Source organism: Triticum aestivum, chromosome 2B, assembly GCF_018294505.1.
Source record: "Triticum aestivum cultivar Chinese Spring chromosome 2B, IWGSC CS RefSeq v2.1, whole genome shotgun sequence".
Classification (NCBI taxonomy): Eukaryota; Viridiplantae; Streptophyta; class Magnoliopsida; order Poales; family Poaceae; genus Triticum; species Triticum aestivum.
In genome coordinates, this window is record NC_057798.1 from 177981853 (window position 1) to 177990294 (window position 8442).

Below are 8442 nucleotides of genomic sequence, written 5' to 3' on the forward strand. Positions count from 1 at the left end.
AGCCAGCCTCCAGGGTAGACGCAGTCCTCAACGAGAAATATGTCCGAGTCTGGTCTACTCGCGGCTCATTGCTGATGCATGCGCACGACCGGTTCCTGGGCTGAACGGAGAAAAAGAAACTCCGGTGCTGATGCGGCTCCTGATGTAGCATCGAGAAAGAAAAACAAGCTGATGCTTCGAGATTGTTCGGACGACGGCGTCTGAATCTTCTTGGGGTGAGCAAAGGCGGCCGCTGGCTTCCTTCCGGACGCGAATGGGGGGCGGCCATGTGGAGGGCGGGGGTGACGGCAGGCGGACAGCGAGGCATACGCGGTGCACGAACAAACGGCGGACACGCAGCCACGGAGACGGAGGGAGAAGAGGAATGCCGGCGGGGCTGTACTCGCGAGTCGCGACGTTGCGAGGCTGGACGGCGCGGAATCGCGCGTGGAAGGGAGCTGAGGTGCCACCGCGATGTAGTGGCATGGGCTTCTGTCCGCGGTGGCGTGGCCTGCACCAAACCAATCACGAGATGTTTAGACTGAAATGTCTGAATAATTTTTAGCCGGTCATTAAATTTGTTCCAGATCCCCCAAGCGGCATCAAACTGAGGGAGGCTTGCGGGAGCTCAAACGTCTGTCACGCGCGACTCCGACGATATGGGCCCACCCAACACCCCTCCTTCTCTTAGCATCATCTCGAGGTCGTCCGCTCAGAGCATCTATAGTCGGACTTGGCAAACCCGATCCCTCAAACGCCCGTAGACGCGTCCGGGCGCGTCTGCTAACACTGACCGGGCACGTCTCATATATTGGCTTCCACACCCGCGTCCCCTATGTCCGAAATCTCAAAACCATGCAACACATACAACGCTACATAAAACACGATCAAAACGTAGTTCATCGAATCAACATTTCATTGCCGGACAAAAGTAGTATAGTTCATCGGAGTTCAACGGCGGACAGTCCAAATCCATACTACAAACAACTTCAAAAATAGATAAAGTATAAATATAACGGAGGAAGGGCGGAGGAAATCACCATTTGCTCGGCGGCCCCTTCCCCTTCAGGTCATCGATGCGGCTATGCCCCTCCTCCATGTAGGCGTTAGCGTGCAGTGGTGCGTCGTTGTTGGAGCCGGAGGTGGATCCGCCCGCCAAATCGGAGTCCAAACTGCAGCTTCGGCCCGACAACCTGCGGAGCAGGCGGTCCTGCTCATTCGCACGACGGGCCGCCTTCGCCTTTGCCGCCGCGTCCTTGCTTGCCTCGCGCTCCAACAACTCGATGGCGAGTCAGAGCGCCTTGGCAGTCTTGCGTCGGAGGCGCCGCACATTCATCTTCGTCGTCATGACAGAGCGACGGAGGACCGGTAGGAGGAGCGCGGCATTGGGATCGACCGGCACGCTCGCGCGTGACGTGCGATCAGCGCCTTCCCCGACGCCGCCCTCTCCCTTGCCCGCTACTGCTCGCAGTGGACTGCTCCTGCCTCAGACTCGGGTGTCCTCGTGCGCGCTGGCACTGGCGCGGGCACAGGGACCCAGCGATGGTCAAGTACCACTTCCGGAGTAGAGGGTGGTGGTTGCCGGCGTACCTGAAGGACGGGAGTTGAGTGCCCTGAGCTGCACGCCGGGCGAGACGGACGGCGACATCGCCGACGCTGCATCGATGGGCGACACGCGCTGAGGTAGAAGATCCACCGCTGCCAGCGCCGCCTTGCTCGAGCAGTGACCGCCTCAACGCGATGCGGAGGGCGACCTCCTCCACATTGATGCTCGAGTTGTCGGATTCTCCACCAGAGCCACCGCTGCTTCCGTCACCGGCCATCAAATCGGATCGGAAGTGGAATGGACGGAGAGGGGAGTGAAGTGGAGTTTAATTGAATGGTGTCTAGGGTTTCCAGATGGGGATATTTGTGGGGCACGAGTGGGCCAGGCCAGGCCAAGCTGACATGGCGGATGCGCGCGATCCCGCCCGAGCCTCCCCATATTCGCCCTACATTTGCGTTGGATATTGATACGTCCATTTTGCATCATGATTTTCTACTGTTATTTATAATGTTTTTATGCATAATAATGCTTTTTGAAGTATTTCTAATGCCTTTTCTATCATAATATGCAAGGTTTACACAAAGAGAGAGAATATCAGCAGCTGGAATCCTGGACCTGAAAAAGCTACGTCGGATTTACCTATTCTGCACATCTCCAAATGAGCTAAAACTTCACGGGGAATTATTTTGGAATATTTAAGAATTATTGGAGCAAATAACTATCGGAGGAGGGCACCTGGTGAGCACAAGACACCAGGGCGCGCCTGGCCTCCCAGGCGTGCCCTGGTGGGTTGTGCTCAGCCCAACCCACCTTTGGTGCCCATCTTCTGGTATATATGCCATTTTGACCTAGAAAAAAAATAAGGATATGACTTTTGGAACGAAGCGCCGCCGCCTCGAGGCGATACTTGGGTAGGAGCACTTTTGCCCTCCGCGCGGAGCGATTCTGTTGGGGGAACTTCTGTAACGCCCCGGTTTGATGCGCCAGGTGTCTGCAGTTATTCGCTGTCGTTGCCATGTAATTTGCTTGTGTGTTGCATTTTATCATGTCATCATGTGCATTGCATTGCATACGTGTTCGTCTCATGCATCCGAGCATTTTCCCCGTTGTCAGTTTTGCAATCCGGCACTCCTATGCCCTCCGGCGTTCCCCTTTCGTCTCTCGTTGTGAGCGGGTATTAAACTTTCTCGGAATGGCCCGAGGTTTGCCAAGCGGCCTTGGTATAGCACCGGTAGACCGCCTGTCAAGTTTCGTGCCATTTGGAGTTCGTTTGGTACTCCAACAGTTAACCGGGTAACCGCAAAAGCCCTCTTTGAGTTGCAGCCCAACACCCCTTCCAAAGTGGCTCAAAGCCCACCTAACTCCCCTCCATGCTCTCCGTCGTTCGATCACGATCACGTGGCCGAAAACCGCTCCTTATTTGGACTCTCCTAGCTCCCTCTACCTATAAAACTAGACCTCCCCCGAATTTTCGCGCAGATCAAACCCTAGCCTCTTCCCCTGCGCGCCGCCGGACACGTTCGGTCCGCGCCCGGACATGTCCGCCCGTCACCCCGTCCAATAGGACACCGACACCTCAGCGCCGCCGCCTCTCTCCTCCACTCCCAGGCCGACACGTGTCCCCGCCGCCGCCGCTCCCACCGCGCGCCGCCGCCAGGCCCGCGTCAGGCCCGCCCGGGCCGGATCTGGGCCCGAGCCGGCCCGCGTCTCGCGCCGCCGTCTCCCGCGCGCTCCCCCGCCGCTGTTGGCCGCCGCCGTCCGCCCCGGCTCCCCGCGCCGCCGCCGGCCGGGCTCGCCCTGCCGTGCCGCCCCGTGCCCGGCCGCGCCGTCCGCCGCGCCGCCTCCGCGCCGCCCCGCCGTGGCCGCCCTTCTCCTCCCCGGCCGGCCGAAGCTCGCCTCGCCTCCATGGCCGCCGCCGCCGCGGGAGCTCCGGCCCCGCCCGGGTTCTGCCCCGCCGCCCGGTGCTCCGGTCCGGAAGGCAGCGTCCGGATCCGGCCACTGGCGCCCTTCTCCGTTCGTCCCCAAGCCCTCCTCGGCTTCCGCGCCTTGCCGGAGGTCCGGGGCACCGCCTGCCGCCGGTCATCATCGGCCCCCGCGCCGGGATGGCCTCGTCCAGTTCCAGCCCCGAACCCTCCAAGCAAACACGGCCGGATCCTCCCCGCACCGCGCCGTCCCGGGACGCCGAGATCAAGTTTGACCCGAGAGGTTGATTTTTTTGACGAAGTCCCCGTGCCTGCAGTAATTTTTATGCCATGTTCATGCCATCATATCTCTGCATCCGTAGCTAAGTTTCGTGCATGTAATATGTCTAATTGTTCGACTCGACGAGTACATCATTTCATTCCATTGCATCGTATTCATTTGAGTCCATCTTGATGCCTGAATCATCGTTGTAAGAGTGCTTCATGATGTTTTCTGCTGTCTGTTATCAGAACGAGCTTTATTGTCATTTTTGCCATGTTTGATGTGTACATCCTATGAGGTTGATGTCTACATGTGTTTTGAACTATGCTATGTCTTGTTTACAGAGGTGCTTACCATGTATTTTTGTGATCAATGTGGTGACTAGCACAAGCATGCAAACTAGGCATCGTGATGTTGCTGTTTTAGTCCCTGCACTGATGTTATTTTCGTGCCATGTAAACTTGTTGCTACAGAGAGATCCATGCATATTTAGAGATACTTCAGTAAGGGTGTTTTGAACATGTGGTTATTGTCTATCCATTCATGCCCTTTGTTGCAATTATGGAGTAGTCTAGTATGTCATTTTCGTGCTCTACTTTTGCTTCTAAATATTTCCTGGCAGATTGTTTACATGTTATTCAATTTGGCCAAGCTTGCTATAGTTGATCCGTTCATGCTATGGACTTGTTCTTGACTTGGTTTGTTTCACAAACATGCATTCTTGATGATGCTATGATTATCTTGTCATGCAATGACTTGTGGTGAGTGTATCGAGCTTGTTAAGTAGTGTTCATGATGTTGCTGTTTTGCTAGGCTGAATCTGTTATTTCGTGATGCTATATAAACATGTTGCTACTAATCATTCTATGCATAATCTCAAGATGTTCTATAAACAGGTTTTGTTCTACATGTCATCCTCTATCCATCCATGCCCCTGGTTGCATTTATAGGTTGCTGTAGCTTGTTTATTTCTTGCTCTAAATTTGCTTGAAAATGTTGCTGTCAGCCTGTTTACATTAAGTTCACTTGTTCACATGTGTTTTGCTAGTGATCCATGCACCCTATGACCTTGCTATTGCCATGCTTAGCTTCACAAACATGCCTTCTTACTGTTGGGTGCCTTGCCATACCATGTTTTGCTCTGTAGTGAGTTGCACAAGCTCATCTACATGCCTTCATAATTATGTTCCTGCCATGTTTGAATCTGTATAATAACTTGCTATGTTTACGTGGGTGCCATCATATTTTTTGATCGTTTTTGACTTATGGTCAGTAAGGGTCTTTTGATCTATGCTTTGAGTAGATTCATGCCATGTCTTGTTTTGCTATTATAAATTCCTGTAACATGTTGTTTGATAGCTCTAAACATTGCATCGTGATATTATTTTCTGCAACGTCTGAAATTGTTATAACTTGCAATCTTACCATGTGTGTTTGAGCATGTTCTAGTGATTTCTAGAGATAGCTCAGTGTTCATGTTTTGTTGTGATTTACCTTTACATCATGCCCATGCCTTTTGTTATCATGTTGGGGTGCTATAGCATGTTGTTTTGATGCTTGCAATATGCCTAGTTGCTGTTTTGGACAGCTTGTCCTTTAAACTTGTATAACATGTGTGTGTTGAACCGTTGCTCCGTTTTGAGTGTGCTCTATATGAAACTTGCTTGATTTTGCATGTAGTTTCATATTATCATGTTGCATCCTTGTTTTGAGGTGTTTGCTTGATGTTTGGGTGCATTTTGCGTCAATGCCATGTTTAACTTGTTTTGCTCATATCTTCTAGGCCGTAGCTCCGAATTAAATGAACTTTATATGTAACTTGACTAGAATCTCGTGTAGATCATCTTTGTGCATCTTAACTTGATGTTTAGCAACTTGAACATAAGGTTTATTCAGATCTGGACCAATTTCGAAATATGCATATGAGGACTTACCGGAATTGTTATATGTTGTTCCCGGCCTCATTTAAACTTGCTTTCATGTTTTGCTCTTGTTTGCATCATCTCTTGCCATGAGTAGCTTCATGTAGCTTTGTCATGCATCATGCTTGTTGTGCATCGTGTCTTGTATATGTGTGGTGTGTTTACTATGTTGTGTGTTTCTTCTCGATAGTTCCTGTTTCATTGCGATCGTGAGGATTCGTTCGTCTACGGTTGGTTCGGCTTCATCAGTTCGTCTTCTTCATGGACTCGTTCTTCTTCCTTGCGGGATTTCAGGCAAGATGACCGCTACCCTGGATCTCACTACTATAATTGCTATGCTAGTTGCTTCGTTCTATCGCTATGCTGCGCTACCTATCACCTGTTTATCAAGCCATCCCAAATTGCCATGAACCTCTGACCTTTGACACCTTTCCTATGCAAACCGTTGTTTGGCTATGTTACCGCTTTGCTCAGCCCCTCTTATAGCGTTGCTAGTTGCAGGTGAAGTTGAAGATTGCTCCATGGTGGACAGGATTTTGATTGGGATATCACAATATCTCTTATATTATTAATGCATCTATATACTTGGTAAAGGGTGGAAGGCTCGGCCTTTTGCCTGGTGTTTTGTTCCACTCTTGCCGCCCTGGTTTCCGTCATACCGGTGTTATGTTCCCGGATTTTGCGTTCCTTACGCGGTCGGGTGATTTATGGGACCCCCTTGACAGTTCGCTTTGAATAAAAACTCCTCCAGCAAGGCCCAACATTGACTTTTACCATTTGCCTCACCACCACCTACTTTTCCCTTGGGAGTCGCTCTCTCGAGGGTCATCTTTATTATAGCCCCCCCGGGCCAGTGCTTGTCTAAGTGTTGGTCCGAACTAGAGCCCTTTGCAGCGCCCCCTCAGGGAAACTTGAGGTCTGGTTTTAGTTGTACGGATTGCTCATCCGGTGTTGCCCTGAGAACGAGATATGTGCAGCTCCTATCGGGATTGTCGGCGCATCGGGCGGTCTTGCTGGTCTTGTTTTACCATTGTCGAAATGTCTTGTAAACCTGGATTCCGAGTCTGATTGGGTCTTCCTGGGAGAAGGTCTATTCCTTCGTTGATCGCGAGAGCTTGTCATGGGCTAAGTTGGGACACCCCTGCAGGGTATAATCTTTCGAAAGCCGTGCCTGCGGTTATAGGCAGATGGGAATTTGTTAATGTCCGGTTGTAGATAACTTGACACCAGATCCGAATTAAGACGCATCAACCGCGTGTGTAGCCGTGATGGTCTCTTCTCGGCGGAGTCCGGGAAGTGAACACGGTTTCTGGGTTATGTTTGACGTAAGTAGGAGTTCAGGATCACTTCTTGATCATTGCTAGCTTCACGACCGTTCCATTTGCTCTCTTCTCGCTCTTATTTGCGTATGTTAGCCACAATATCATGCTTAGTCGCTGCTGCAGCCTTAGCACTTTACCCCTTCCTTTCCCTTTAAGCTTTGCTAGTCTTGATACCCATGGTAATGGGATTGCTGAGTCCTCGTGGCTCACAGATTACTACAACAACAGTTGCAGGTACAGGTTCATGCGATGATCATGACGCGAGAGCGATGCTTGCTTGCGTTGAGTTCTTCTTCTGCTTCTTCGATCAGGGGATAGGTTCCAGGTCGGCAGCCTGGGCTAGCAGGGTGGATGTCATTTGAGTTTCTATTTGTGTTTCATCCGTAGTCGGATGATGCTCTGATGTATTGTGATGTTGTATTCGTGTGGCATTGTATGCCTTATGTATGTATCCCCATCTATTATGTAATGTTGATGTAATGATATCCACCTTGCAAAAGCGTTTCAATATGCGGGTCTATCCTTGGTGGGACCTTCGAGTTCCTTTTGGATAGGGTCACATATTGGGCGTGACAAGTTGGTATCAGAGCCTCGACCGACCCTAGGAGCCCCCTTGATTGATCGTGTAGTTTGGCCGATGTTGAGTCTAGAATAAAACTGTTTTTGGAGTCTAGTTATATCGGAGAGTAGGAATTCTTTTACTCCTCAGCCCCTTCGTCGCTCTGGTAAGGAATCTTGACGTAGGTGTTTTGAATTACTTCTCTTCCCCTTCAAAATTTTCTTTAGGATCACGCAGTTGGTTTCTCCGATCGTTGTTCCCCAGCTCTTTCATCCGGTGCATTTCTCGTCAAGTCGACTCGAGCCTCTTCATCTTTGAGTTTAATCCTCAGTTGTTTTCTTTTCCACCCGCCCTCCCTGTTCTTATTCTCGGAACCGGAGTCCATAATCGAGTATCCATCCTACTCCTGCGAAGTCTTTGCCTTCTTTCCTCAATGATTTCAACCGGTGTTTTCTCTTCAAGTTGTTCGTCGATTTCCCCTTCCAAGTTGCCTTTGTTTCTCCCGCCCTCCCACCCTTCTTCTTACCGGAGTCTGACTCTCTCTCGACAATCAATTTCATTCGTGTGGAACCTCTTCAGTCTTTCATCAATCATTTCAACCGGTGAATTCTCGCCTCCTTCGTCATTCTTCATCTCTTTTCCGGTGGACTTAATTCAAGTTTTTCGGTGTTGATCGTATTCTTTTCCTCGGCTCAAGTGTTTCCCATGCTCGTTCGCCTCTCGCCAGTTATCCTTCCAGAGTATTCAACACATCTAAGGAGATTCGTCTGTGTTCCAATTAATTCGTGGTTGTCACCTCATTCAAATATTTCAATTGTTCCGGTGCATCATCTATCTGTTCAACAATTCTTTTCAACGGTGTATTCTCTTCAGTGGGCCCTAACCCACAGGTCTTTTTCTAGGATCTTACCTGACTCTTCTAATTCCCCC